Source organism: Vicia villosa, unplaced genomic scaffold (genome assembly GCF_029867415.1).
Source record: "Vicia villosa cultivar HV-30 ecotype Madison, WI unplaced genomic scaffold, Vvil1.0 ctg.002905F_1_1, whole genome shotgun sequence".
Taxonomy (NCBI): domain Eukaryota; kingdom Viridiplantae; phylum Streptophyta; class Magnoliopsida; order Fabales; family Fabaceae; genus Vicia; species Vicia villosa.
In genome coordinates, this window is record NW_026706064.1 from 27069 (window position 1) to 41529 (window position 14461).

The following is a 14461-nucleotide window of genomic DNA, read 5'->3' on the forward strand; positions in this document are numbered from 1 at the left end:
AATTCAGAAGTATGGATATCATTATAAATATTATTATCTTCACCTAGTGAACATGAATTATCAACACTTAAGTATGTCTTTTCTTAACTCGAAATTAGCGACATAACATAATTGTTTAATATATCAACATATCATTTGTAGGTGCTTAGTTGCCCGATTCTGAATAAAAGTTGGATCATCCATTTTCTCTCTAAAATTGATGGATATAATGTGGTATCAACAACTGAAACAATATGATCACCTGAATCCTCGATCAAAAGGTCATGTGGTATTTTAATTTTAGTTCGCCATCATTATTTTCTCCAAGTTTTTCATCTCCGTCTTTTAAAATTCAATTTGAAAATTCTTTTAATTCATTGACATAAGAACACGAAGATGTAGGTTTGAGACTCTCTTTTTTTGTCAAAGTTAAAGCTAACAAAATTTGCCGAAACTCAAAGGTAGAGTAAGTTGATGGTACAAAGTACAATATTTAGTCTTGTAGCATTTAGAATGACAGGAAAAATTTCTCTGAAATCACTGTTTAAGACGACAATTTTTCCTCCAAAAGGAAGATTCAAATTTCTCGAAAGGAATAAATATGTTTAGAGACCCTCTAAAGTTAGACATTTTCACTTTTTCGTTCCTCTAAAAAATTTCGTTAAAGAATCCTCCCTCTAAAGTAAGGAATTTTAACTTTTTGTCCCTCCTACAATTTAGAGACGGTTTTTACAATTTAGCGACTGAATTAGCCACTATTATTAGCGATGATTTACTACTTAACGACTCAATTAGCGACAGTTTTATTAGGAGAGGCGGAAAGTTAAAATTTTTAACTTTAGAGAGACAATTCTTTAAAGAAATATTTTAGAGGGACGAAAAGTAAAAAATGCCTAACTTTATAGGAACTTTAAATATATTTAACCCTTATGAAATAAAGACTCTAAATATATCCGTAAAATACTCGTCAACAACTTTAAATAAATGCTTATAAACTATTGGAGTTTCTTATATAAAAAATAAATAAAAATAAAGTAAATAAATATGGCTATTTATGCAAGAAAGTTAGGATAAATGTTTTATTTTTTTAAAATATAATTTATTAATTAAAACAAATAATTAATTAATTAATTAATTAAAAATTAAAATAAAGCAACCTAAAACACATGATTTCAAATATTGTATTATAAATATAACAAATAGAAAAATTTCAAATACCTAATCCAACACCACTTAAAGAAAAGTGTTGCAAATAATAGGAAAAAATATTAATTAAGTAAAAAGAGTATTTATTAAATAAAAGACAAATAATAATAATAATAATAATAATAATAATATAATAATAATAATAATATAAATAACAAATTAGTTAACAAATATTTTTAAAAATTAATTAATTTAGTGAATAAATATAAAAAATGATAGTTAGTGGGATAAATAATAATGTTTATTCAAAATTACAACAAAAAATAATAATGGAATAATCCTTAAAAAATAATATGATTTTATATAATAATGTAGTATATTATTTTTTAAACTTTTTAAAAATATTAACTTGAAACCTTTCAAAACCTTCTCCACCAAAATCCTCCAAAAATCAACTCGCACTTATACACAATGCGAATAATGAAAATTCATGTATTATTTCATTTTTATTTTTATTTAATTAATTATTTAAAATTTATGTGGTGGGATATAGGAACCATGATTTTCTATATTTTAATTTTTATTTAATTAATTGAAATAAAATTAATGAAGAGTACTAATTGGATGAGTGATTTGTTTTTAATTTTTTTTTAAATACACGTGGAATTCTGTAATATTTTTATTTACTACTTTTTTTATATATTATTAATTTTTATAACGTTTTTGTAAAAAAATTTATGGCTTAATTGCACTTTTGGTCCCCCTATTATTCATTTTTTTTAGTTTTGGTCCCCCTATTTTAAAATCCGAAATTTTAGTCCCTATATTTTAGTTTTTTGAGGATTTTGGTCCCCTGCAAATTTGAAGACAATTTTAAATGAAATGATGCTCACATTAATGACGTGTCAATGTCAATTCAGCAGTGATATGTTCAAAAAAAACTATTTTTATTTAAGATTTATGTTAAACATGTCATCAATGTGAGGTTTATTTCATTAAAAATTGTCTTCGGATTTGCAGGGGGACCAAGATCCTCTAAAAACTAAAATAGAGGGACTAAAATTCCGGATTTTAAAATAGGGGGACCAAAACTCAAAAAAAAAGAATAATAAGGGGACCAAAACTGCAATTAAGCCAAAATATAAATATATGGATTTAGGTTCGTGTCCATGCAAGAATTGCTCTCCTCGGAAAATACTTAGATGGACACAGCTATAACACCTGGATTTACACACAACCAATCATATTTTTTTATTAATTAAATAATAAAACTAAAATTATCTCTCTCCTCCATTATCACAACCACCTTCCATGTTGGCAATTAAAAACGAAATTAAAATTTAAACAAATTAAAATTCTCTCTCTTCGTATTGGTTGTGCCTAAATATATGGATTTAGGTTCGTGTCCATGCAAGAATTGCTCTCCTCGGAAAATACTTAGATGGACACAGCTATAACACCTGGATTTACACACAACCAATCATATTTTTTTATTAATTAAATAATAAAACTAAAATTATCTCTCTCCTCCATTATCACAACCACCTTCCATGTTGGCAATTAAAAACGAAATTAAAATTTAAACAAATTAAAATTCTCTCTCTTCTTATTGGTTGTGCCTAAATATATGGATTTAGGTTCGTGTCCATGCAAGAATTGCTCCCCTTCCTCCCTCGCTGCAAATATGTTTGAGAAGCAAAGTTAATATGTTTTTCTCAGAAAGGAAACCCTAACGAAGAAACCTTCATTTCAATCCTTTGAGGTAATCACTCTAACTCACAATCTTGAATTCTTATTCTCCTCCTCCTTCTTAGTCTTTGTTCTAGTTTGACTCAACATGCCTAGAGTTTAAATTTTCTTTTTTGAAAACTCAATTCTTGGGTCAATGTCATATTCTTACAAAATTGTAGCAGTATTAGTTTATATGAACCCAAAACTAGAACCTTAGATGTTTTTTTTAATGATTGTTTTTTGCTTGATAAACAATGTTTTGTTTATGTTTGTTTTGTTTATATTGTGCTAGATGTCTAAATGCATTTTGTTTATCTAGTGTTTTGTGTTCTAATGCTTCACTTCAGGACTTGTTGAGGTACACCTCTATTTACCGATAAAGCTTGTGAGCCACAACTAGAAATATGCTAACTATTTTCACGGATTACAATCTTATTGTTTTGTTTTGTCTATTTGTCTTTGTCATGATGAATCCCAAAGTTTGTATCGATTGCAACTCATTTTTCTGTATTACTTTGACAGTTCATCCGCAACCGTTGCCCGTCGAAGATACTGTTTGCTCCTTCGCATCTTCTTTAGGAGATACTTTTTGCTGTTCTTTATTGCTTTTTTCCTGCACATGGTCGATTCCTACCGTGCCTTCGACTTCACCGCCTCAGTCTGATCATTTGGCTTCTTCACAATTTGGTGAGTGATAACGAAATTTGTATGTCACTTTTCGGCAGGGCTGTTCAAAGTAAACTCATTCACAACTTCCATTCTGTCTATTCCTTAAACGATTTTTCGTTTTTTTTTTCACTACTTTGATTTGGCGTTTTGATTCGGCGCTTCGATTTGGAGCTTTGATTCGGAGTTTCGATTCGACGCTTTGATTCATAGCTTTGATTTACCCCATTATATGCTTTATTCTTAAGAAAAGTTGTTTACCGAGGTTCAAGTGGCTCCACTTATATGCATTTCACATTTGGATTTGACTAGTTCCAAGATTGACTTCTCCTATGTTACTCATTTTTGTTTGCTTCCAGAATATTATTTTCACATACATTTTGAGATATTTAGGCTTATTTGACTTGGACACATTACCTCATAATATTTATTATAGATTTTTTAATTGTGCAATGTTAAATGGGATATCATCCCTATTTCAAGTCAGGATCTATAATAAAACTCAAATTTTGAACTCCAAGGAGCTTGCATGTGACGGGAGTGCATGAACATGGAAAGTGGATCATGTGTCTGGAAGATGACAAGCAGTTCTATTTATAAATAACCAGTAAGATCTTTTTTGATCTAGTACATGTGTGTGAGTTGATCAAGGATTTCAACACATGTTAACATATGTTTAAACGTGTGGTGTGATTCATGTTCCTCCAACAGAGACATGCCTAACAATATTGCACACGTGAAAATGGTTATGTTTATGATTAAAACACGTTTAGGTGAAACATTTGCATTGAAAATGTTTTAATAATGCTAATGAGTTGGAAATATTCCTTGGAGGAGACACAGCTCTAACATAAATGAAATAGTGTCTCAATCCAAATCTGGATTAGTTGGCCTCATTGATATGTGATTAAGATGAGATTCCTTATGTCTCCTAACAACTTTGATATAAATTGAGAAGATGCCAATGGAAAAATACAGATCCATAACTCAATTCAATATTCAAACAAAGGCTTCTCTTTTTCTTCTCTTTAGCAGAAAATAAAAATGGCAGTATCTCCTATGAATACAAAATCCAATTTCCATGGCCGCTCAATCAGCTTGCCATCTAGACCACACCCCCTCATTCTTAAATGCAGTCAACATTTGGAAACCTTACTAAGCTCTTCCGATGAAACCTCCTCCTCATCGTCACTTTTCCATAAGATTGATGGCTGCGAGATTTGATTGAGTGTGTTGAAAATTTGATTCAGCTTCCACTAATACAAGATGCACTTCTACATGATAAGCATCAAGAAAATTGGGTAAATAACCTATTGGATGGATCCTTAAGGCTATTAGATGTGTGTTGTGCTGCCAAAGATGCTGTAATTCATACTAAAGAATGCACAAGGGAACTTCAATCCATCATAAGAAGAAGAGGAGGCGGAGCGGAGGTCACTGCAGAGGCTAAGAAATTCTTGACATCTAGAAAGGTTGTGAAAAAGGCCATCTCCAAAGCATTGACAAATTTGAACGGAAATACCAAAAGTTGCAATATGTTATCTACAAACGAAGACCATCAAACACTGACTTTGATTAAATTATTACAAGATGTTGAAGTAGCTACACTATCTACATTTCAAAGAATCCTGCAATTTATCTCAGGGACTATACAATCAAAGTCAAACAGATGGGGTTCCATTTCCAAGCTAATTCAGTCCAACAGAGTTGCTTGTTCACAATTGACAGATGAAAGTGAATTTGCTCAAGTGGATGTAGCATTGCAGTCTTTCCTATTTACCAAAACAAGAAAAGTTGAAGGCATCGATGATTTGCAAAGCCACTTAGAGATAACTGAGTCATGCATTCAAGACCTTGAAGAAGGGCTTGAGTTTCTGTTTAGGCGTCTTATTAAAATCAGAGTCTCACTTCTAAATATCCTCAACAATTAGTAGAACTTCTATGGGACTCAATTTTGTAGTGATATAGATACACTTGTACATGGAAATTATATGTGTAAATGTATAGAAATAATAAAGTGATACTTTTTATTAATTTCCTATTGCAATATCTTCTTATACCTGATGATTATTTACTAACTTTAGATCAATTAATCATGACAATAGCTTTAGGATTTTCTTTGTTTTGGACTTGCACTGATGGATGCTATTTTGGTTTTCAAGTGGAAGTCTAAGTTCCTAAAGAAATTATGGTTTCTAAGTTTCAGTAGAATGTATGCTCAACAGAAATATTAGAGAATTTCTTTAGCCACCTCCCTATGGGGGTCACCCCCAGCGAAAACTCCAAAATACCCCTGCTTCGGAAATGAACTTCCGAAGCGCTTTTTTTTTTTGAAAAAATTGTCTTATTTCGGAAGTTCATTTCCGAAAACATCATTTCGGAAGTGCACTTCCGAAATACTGCGATTTCTGCAGATTTATCAAAACACTCCCCCTCCCCCAATCATTTACCCTAAATCAAAACAAAAAGTGGCAAAGGCGAAAATTTGCGCAAACAGAATTTTAAAGCTGCATCAAGGCTCCAATCACACTGCTAAACAACATTCGAAAGCCCTCAATCCTAACACTTTGTAAGTTTTGAAATTTTTAGATCTATTATTCAAATGCATGTTATTTAGTGTTTTAATTGCATAAATGATATATAGTTAGGTTGTTAGTAGTATTTAGGTTGTTTAGAAGTATTTTGTTTTGGTTTGAAGTTTGGTTTAGGGGTCTGCCATGGAAGTTGCAGAAAACTGCATCGCAGGGGTGTTTCGGAAGTTCATTTCCGAAAACATGTTGAAAGTATTTGTGGGTAAATATTTTCGGTAATATATCGTATCCACAGGGATTGGTTAATATCACTGCCGTTCTATAGTTGTTTATTTTGAGTTAGGAAAATTGAGTTGGTTTGTTTTATGATTCTAATAATATCAAAAGTAAACAATAAATTAAAAGCGAGTAATGAACTGTTGTTAACGATTATAGAGAAATATGTTGAACCTTAGGGTTCATCAACCTACTCCTATACAATTATTACTTTATTCACAATTGAACAATCTTTTAAATCATTATCTTCACTTATCCTCAAATAAGATTCCATGTCTGCAAATCAAATTAGATAACTTTTACCGGTATGAGATTCGATCTCTCCAAATATCAATAACGATAATAGTAATTAAGAACGATAATTATGAAAACCCAATTACAATTCCATCTCTGCAAATTGCAATTGAATCAATATAGTAACCTAGGGCAAAAGTTAAATCCTTTCTTTCGATCAAAGATTCAACGATAATTTAAGAATAAAAACAAGATTTCTTATTGATAATGAATTCAAATAATTGTTCACAGGAATTAATTAATGGTATTGTATATTCATAGGTTAACTACTACCTTAGATTCAACAAGAGGGGTTTAGCTCTCCATAGACATGAAGAACACACAAAGATTAATGGAAGAATTCATCTTCATCAAAGGAATGTCTTCGCTTGATAGAGAATTGGTCTTCAATTGATGATTGTGGCTGAACCTTCAGATTGTTCTCCTAATTTCGCTCTCCACAAATTTCTTTTTCTCTTGGAAGCTAGGGCTTTTAAATAGAAGTTTTGGGCTTTTAACGCCGAGGCCGCGGCGCGGCATCGGACTGGCGCGGCGCGCTTCAAAACAGAGATATTTTCGCGGCGCGCTCTAGAAAGTCTCGCGGCGCGCTCTAGAAAGTCTCGCGGCGCGCCCTTTGCAAAATTCATCTTTTTCTTCTGCCTTTGGGACTTCCAGCTCTCTTTCCTCCTCATGTTCTTCTCAAGCTTCAATTCAGCTCTAAACCTGCAACAATAACACCCACAAGTGATACGATTTGCTTTACGCACGAACTAAACTTGTTCAGTTCAATTCTTAATAAAAACCTATGGATTTATCACAATTTGCATTAGTTTAGAGAAGAAATCACTTATATTAACACATGAATTTACCATTAATTTACTCCTAACAAACTCTCCCCAACTTAGAGTTTTGTTTGTCCCTAAACAAAATTACTTACCTCCAGCAAAGTCTATCGACAATCAAGCAACAAGTTTTTTTCAAAAAGTTTTTCTCAAGTGGTTCAATCCAGTAACTAAGTCAAATACTCCTCTTCTGCCTGCAGACTTAGAATATACACATGAAACAAACTTTGAAAGCAAATTACCTCCAGAAGTTCAAAACACTACACAATTGTAATTGAATCAGCACTAATCACTCTCATCAACAAGTATGATGAATAAAAGAGGGGTTAAACACTCATCCAAACAATTAAATCAACAAAGATCCATATCATACGTTCACCAAATTGCTAGCATCAAGTACTGTGGAATCTGAGAATCAGAAGGTCTTTCTATGGTTGTAATGTGGTTTAGATTCAAAGAAAAGAAGATAATCAAGGGTTGTTCCTACTCTAGGGACGCATCCAATTCATAACTTATTTCTTTTTCTCTAAAACTCTAATTCTTTTACCTGTCCATCTTTTCTTTCATTCATTCGTAGCTTGATTCTTCTTTTTCACTTTTTTTTCAACAATCGTTATATTCAAACGTTGTTACTTCTCTTTTTTTTTTTTCAAGCTACGACTTTTTTTTTTATCTTTCACCGATTACCATAAGTACTTACTCTTCTTTTGAATGTGACTCTCCCCAACTTGGAGATCAACCTGTATTCAGATTAGATGAATGCTCCCCTACTTTCTAAAAAGGGTCAAAGAGAAAACACATCACCAAATTTTATGGTTGATGATCCAGAACAAAACTCTTTATTGAGATCAAAACTCACCAGGTATTTTCCTTGGTGCATATTATGATGCTTATCTTGACCTCAGGCTCAAAGAATGGTTAGCAAAAGATCACACTCTCACAGAAGAAATTAAGTTGCATGTTTAGAATAGGCTAAAAGAACTCTCAGATTCAACAATTGCCTAAATCATTTTCCCAGATTTCCACAGACGATGCAACACCCGGTTTAGCATGATACAAACACGTCAAAATAATTGATGGTCTCCTGCATATAGTAAACAATGGAAAGCTTTCCTCACAATGGTTAAGGCTAAACCAATCCAATACAATAGTGTACCATAAAGAACTTCTGTTAAGAATTTACTAACAACCTAAATTTCATGCACACATTAGGAGTTTGAGTTCAAAAATTCATACCTGCTTTGTCACTTTATTGAAAAAGAAAGTGAAAACTGAAGAAAAAAAATTGAACATTCACTTACTACCACTTTCATACATGTTGCTTCATTGTTGATACTTCGCTTGAGATTCTCGTTTTGTTATGGGACTACTTACTCTAACTGGGAGCAAATAACAAACATAAAAGCATAAAATTGAAGAATGCAAAAGAGTAAATCCACCCCCAAACTTGAACTAAACATTGACCTCAATGTTTCAGAACAAGCCCGAGAGGGTTGACTCACAAGGGGTATTGCCATATCAATTGATTCTTCCTAGCTTTCACCAGAAAGGTCCCCTTATTATTTCCTGAAAAAATAAAAATAAACAAAACAAAATAAAACATTAGAAGTGTGGGTTACCTCCCACGAAGTGCCTCGTTTAACGTCACATAGCTTGACGGTTCATGGTTGAATCATCAACCATTGTCTCTTTTCCTTGGTACTTTTCTTACCAATGTGAAACCCCAAAAGTATTTAAAGTTTGCATGTTTGGTTTCTTCATCCTTAATTCTTATCACTTCAACTCGCAATCTCTCTTCCTTCATTTGTTTTTTCCTCTCCTCAAGAGAGATAACCTCCTTATCCGTTAATTTCTTCGTCGGTGAGAACCTATCCTTGATGAATTTGACAAATTTTGGCTTTAACTTTAAACCTTCTAAAGATGGGATGGTGATTTGCAAACGGCTAAACATTTTCATTGGCCGGAAGTAATGACTCTCATTCCCTTCTTTATTAGGAACCTGTAGAGGAAGTAATTCCAATGAGAGTTTATGATCCTTTGCATTACTACCCTTCTTCAACTCTAAGCCCACCATATTCTCTTTTGAAAAAGTTTCAACTTTTGAAGTTTCTAACTCATTCACGACTTCTTTGATTATATCCTCCTTTTTTGTTCCTTCGACAAACACATCATCTCCTTTTTTTGGAGGTCTTGGATAAGGTAGCTTTATTGAGAGCTCATAATCACTTTCTATATTTTTCTTGATGTTTACATGCTCTATATTATCCTTTTCAACAACATCTTCCTTGTCATCATCATTGTTTTCAACTTCCTCATTAATCACTTTTACACTCCTTATAGAAGTAGCATTGCAGGTTTCTACACAAGTCATAGGGTTTTGAAAAGTTGAGACTTGACTTACGTTTTGCTCGGTGAAGAATTTGGTAAGTTGAATATCTTGCGTTTCCCGGTTTTGTTGAATGGTTAAAGAGAATTGCATGAATTGATTCATGGTTTCCTCTAACTCAGTGGGTCCTCTTTGATAACCTTGATTATAGTGTGAAAGCCCTTGTTGTTGGTATTCATGGTTAGCCATCTGATACTCCATCGCATCTTCCGGTATGCCCCATCCGATATCATGAAACTCACTAACCTGAGGTGTGAACTGTGACACACTTTGAAAGAGATACTCCATTTGTTGAAAAAGGATCTCGTTTTGAGCATGAATCGCGTCATTTGTATTTGGGTCAAACATTTTGTCAAACAAACATCTACAAAACTAGCAAACAAGTGAAATAACAAGAAAAAAAAATTATGCAAAAATCAAAATTAAAAGACTATTGCAATAACAAAATCTAAAATAATGTAATTAACTAAAAATCTAAAATAAAGGAGCTAAACTAAAAAAAATCTAAAATAGAGTAACTAACTAAAAATCTAAAATTAAGAAACTAAACTAAAAATCTAAAATTTAGTAACTAAACAAAAAATCTAAAATTAAGTAAATAACTAAAAATCTAAAATTAAGTAAATAACTCAAAATAATATGACTATTGCAATGCGTGCAATATTGACACCAATCCCCGGCAACGGCGCCAATTTGTTGAAAGTATTTGTGGGTAAATATTTTCGGTAATATATCGTATCCACAGGGATTGGTTAATATCACTGTCGTTCTATAGTTGTTTATTTTGAGTTAGGAAAATTGAGTTGGTTTGTTTTATGATTCTAATAATATCAAAAGTAAACAATAAATTAAAAGCGAGTAATGAACTGTTGTTAACGATTATAGAGAAATATGTTGAACCTTAGGGTTCATCAACCTACTCCTATACAATTATTACTTTATTCACAATTGAACAATCTTTTAAATCATTATCTTCACTTATCCTCAAATAAGATTCCATGTCTGCAAATCAAATTAGATAACTTTTACCGGTATGAGATTCGATCTCTCCAAATATCAATAACGATAATAGTAATTAAGAACGATAATTATGAAAACCCAATTACAATTCCATCTCTGCAAATTGCAATTGAATCAATATAGTAACCTAGGGCAAAAGTTAAATCCTTTCTTTCGATCAAAGATTCAACGATAATTTAAGAATAAAAACAAGATTTCTTATTGATAATGAATTCAAATAATTGTTCACAGGAATTAATTAATGGTATTGTATATTCATAGGTTAACTACTACCTTAGATTCAACAAGAGGGGTTTAGCTCTCCATAGACATGAAGAACACACAAAGATTAATGGAAGAATTCATCTTCATCAAAGGAATGTCTTCGCTTGATAGAGAATTGGTCTTCAATTGATGATTGTGGCTGCACCTTCAGATTGTTCTCCTAATTTCGCTCTCCACAAATTTCTTTTTCTCTTGGAAGCTAGGGCTTTTAAATAGAAGTTTTGGGCTTTTAACGCCGAGGCCGCGGCGCGGCATCGGACTGGCGCGGCGCGCTTCAAAACAGAGATATTTTCGCGGCGCGCTCTATAAAGTCTCGCGGCGCGCTCTAGAAAGTCTCGCGGCGCGCCCTTTGCAAAATTCATCTTTTTCTTCTGCCTTTGGGACTTCCAGCTCTCTTTCCTCCTCATGTTCTTCTCAAGCTTCAATTCAGCTCTAAACCTGCAACAATAACACCCACAAGTGATACGATTTGCTTTACGCACGAACTAAACTTGTTCAGTTCAATTCTTAATAAAAACCTATGGATTTATCACAATTTGCATTAGTTTAGAGAAGAAATCACTTATATTAACACATGAATTTACCATTAATTTACTCCTAACAAACTCTCCCCAACTTAGAGTTTTGTTTGTCCCTAAACAAAATTACTTACCTCCAGCAAAGTCTATCGACAATCAAGCAACAAGTTTTTTTCAAAAAGTTTTTCTCAAGTGGTTCAATCCAGTAACTAAGTCAAATACTCCTCTTCTGCCTGCAGACTTAGAATATACACATGAAACAAACTTTGAAAGCAAATTACCTCCAGAAGTTCAAAACACTACACAATTGTAATTGAATCAGCACTAATCACTCTCATCAACAAGTATGATGAATAAAAGAGGGGTTAAACACTCATCCAAACAATTAAATCAACAAAGATCCATATCATACGTTCACCAAATTGCTAGCATCAAGTACTGTGGAATCTGAGAATCAGAAGGTCTTTCTATGGTTGTAATGTGGTTTAGATTCAAAGAAAAGAAGATAATCAAGGGTTGTTCCTACTCTAGGGACGCATCCAATTCATAACTTATTTCTTTTTCTCTAAAACTCTAATTCTTTTACCTGTCCATCTTTTCTTTCATTCATTCGTAGCTTGATTCTTCTTTTTCACTTTTTTTTCAACAATCGTTATATTCAAACGTTGTTACTTCTCTTTTTTTTTTTTCAAGCTACGACTTTTTTTTATCTTTCACCGATTACCATAAGTACTTACTCTTCTTTTGAATGTGACTCTCCCCAACTTGGAGATCAACCTGTATTCATATTAGATGAATGCTCCCCTACTTTCTAAAAAGGGTCAAAGAGAAAACACATCACCAAATTTTATGGTTGATGATCCAGAACAAAACTCTTTATTGAGATCAAAACTCACCAGGTATTTTCCTTGGTGCATATTATGATGCTTATCTTGACCTCAGGCTCAAAGAATGGTTAGCAAAAGATCACACTCTCACAGAAGAAATTAAGTTGCATGTTTAGAATAGGCTAAAAGAACTCTCAGATTCAACAATTGCCTAAATCATTTTCCCAGATTTCCACAGACGATGCAACACCCGGTTTAGCATGATACAAACACGTCAAAATAATTGATGGTCTCCTGCATATAGTAAACAATGGAAAGCTTTCCTCACAATGGTTAAGGCTAAACCAATCCAATACAATAGTGTACCATAAAGAACTTCTGTTAAGAATTTACTAACAACCTAAATTTCATGCACACATTAGGAGTTTGAGTTCAAAAATTCATACCTGCTTTGTCACTTTATTGAAAAAAAAAGTGAAAACTGAAGAAAAAAATTGAACATTCACTTACTACCACTTTCATACATGTTGCTTCATTGTTGATACTTCGCTTGAGATTCTCGTTTTGTTATGGGACTACTTACTCTAACTGGGAGCAAATAACAAACATAAAAGCATAAAATTGAAGAATGCAAAAGAGTAAATCCACCCCCAAACTTGAACTAAACATTGACCTCAATGTTTCAGAACAAGCCCGAGAGGGTTGACTCACAAGGGGTATTGCCATATCAATTTATTCTTCCTAGCTTTCACCAGAAAGGTCCCCTTATTATTTCCTGAAAAAATAAAAATAAACAAAACAAAATAAAACATTAGAAGTGTGGGTTACCTCCCACGAAGTGCCTCGTTTAACGTCACATAGCTTGACGGTTCATGGTTGAATCATCAACCATTGTCTCTTTTCCTTGGTACTTTTCTTACCAATGTGAAACCCCAAAAGTATTTAAAGTTTGCATGTTTGGTTTCTTCATCCTTAATTCTTATCACTTCAACTCGCAATCTCTCTTCCTTCATTTGTTTTTTCCTCTCCTCAAGAGAGATAACCTCCTTATCCGTTAATTTCTTCGTCGGTGAGAACCTATCCTTGATGAATTTGACAAATTTTGGCTTTAACTTTAAACCTTCTAAAGATGGGATGGTGATTTGCAAACGGCTAAACATTTTCATTGGCCGAAAGTAATGACTCTCATTCCCTTCTTTATTAGGAACCTGTAGAGGAAGTAATTCCAATGAGAGTTTATGATCCTTTGCATTACTACCCTTCTTCAACTCTAAGCCCACCATATTCTCTTTTGAAAAAGTTTCAACTTTTGAAGTTTCTAACTCATTCACGACTTCTTTGATTATATCCTCCTTTTTTGTTCCTTCGACAAACACATCATCTCCTTTTTTTGGAGGTCTTGGATAAGGTAGCTTTATTGAGAGCTCATAATCACTTTCTATATTTTTCTTGATGTTTACATGCTCTATATTATCCTTTTCAACAACATCTTCCTTGTCATCATCATTGTTTTCAACTTCCTCATTAATCACTTTTACACTCCTTATAGAAGTAGCATTGCAGGTTTCTACACAAGTCATAAGGTTTTGAAAAGTTGAGACTTGACTTACGTTTTGCTCGGTGAAGAATTTGGTAAGTTGAATATCTTGCGTTTCCCGGTTTTGTTGAATGGTTAAAGAGAATTGCATGAATTGATTCATGGTTTCCTCTAACTCAGTGGGTCCTCTTTGATAACCTTGATTATAGTGTGAAAGCCCTTGTTGTTGGTATTCATGGTTAGCCATCTGATACTCCATCGCATCTTCCGGTATGCCCCATCCGATATCATGAAACTCACTAACCTGAGGTGTGAACTGTGACACACTTTGAAAGAGATACTCCATTTGTTGAAAAAGGATCTCGTTTTGAGCATGAATCGTGTCATTTGTATTTGGGTCAAACATTTTGTCAAACAAACATCTACAAAACTAGCAAACAAGTGAAATAACAAGAAAAAAAAATT

General features: G+C 33.0%; 1 pseudogene; it reads left to right on the plus strand.

Annotated features, from left to right (window-relative positions):
• Positions 1-4432: 4432 nt before the first annotated feature.
• Positions 4433-5505, plus strand: LOC131640041 (uncharacterized; annotated as a pseudogene).
• Positions 5506-14461: the final 8956 nt, after the last annotated feature.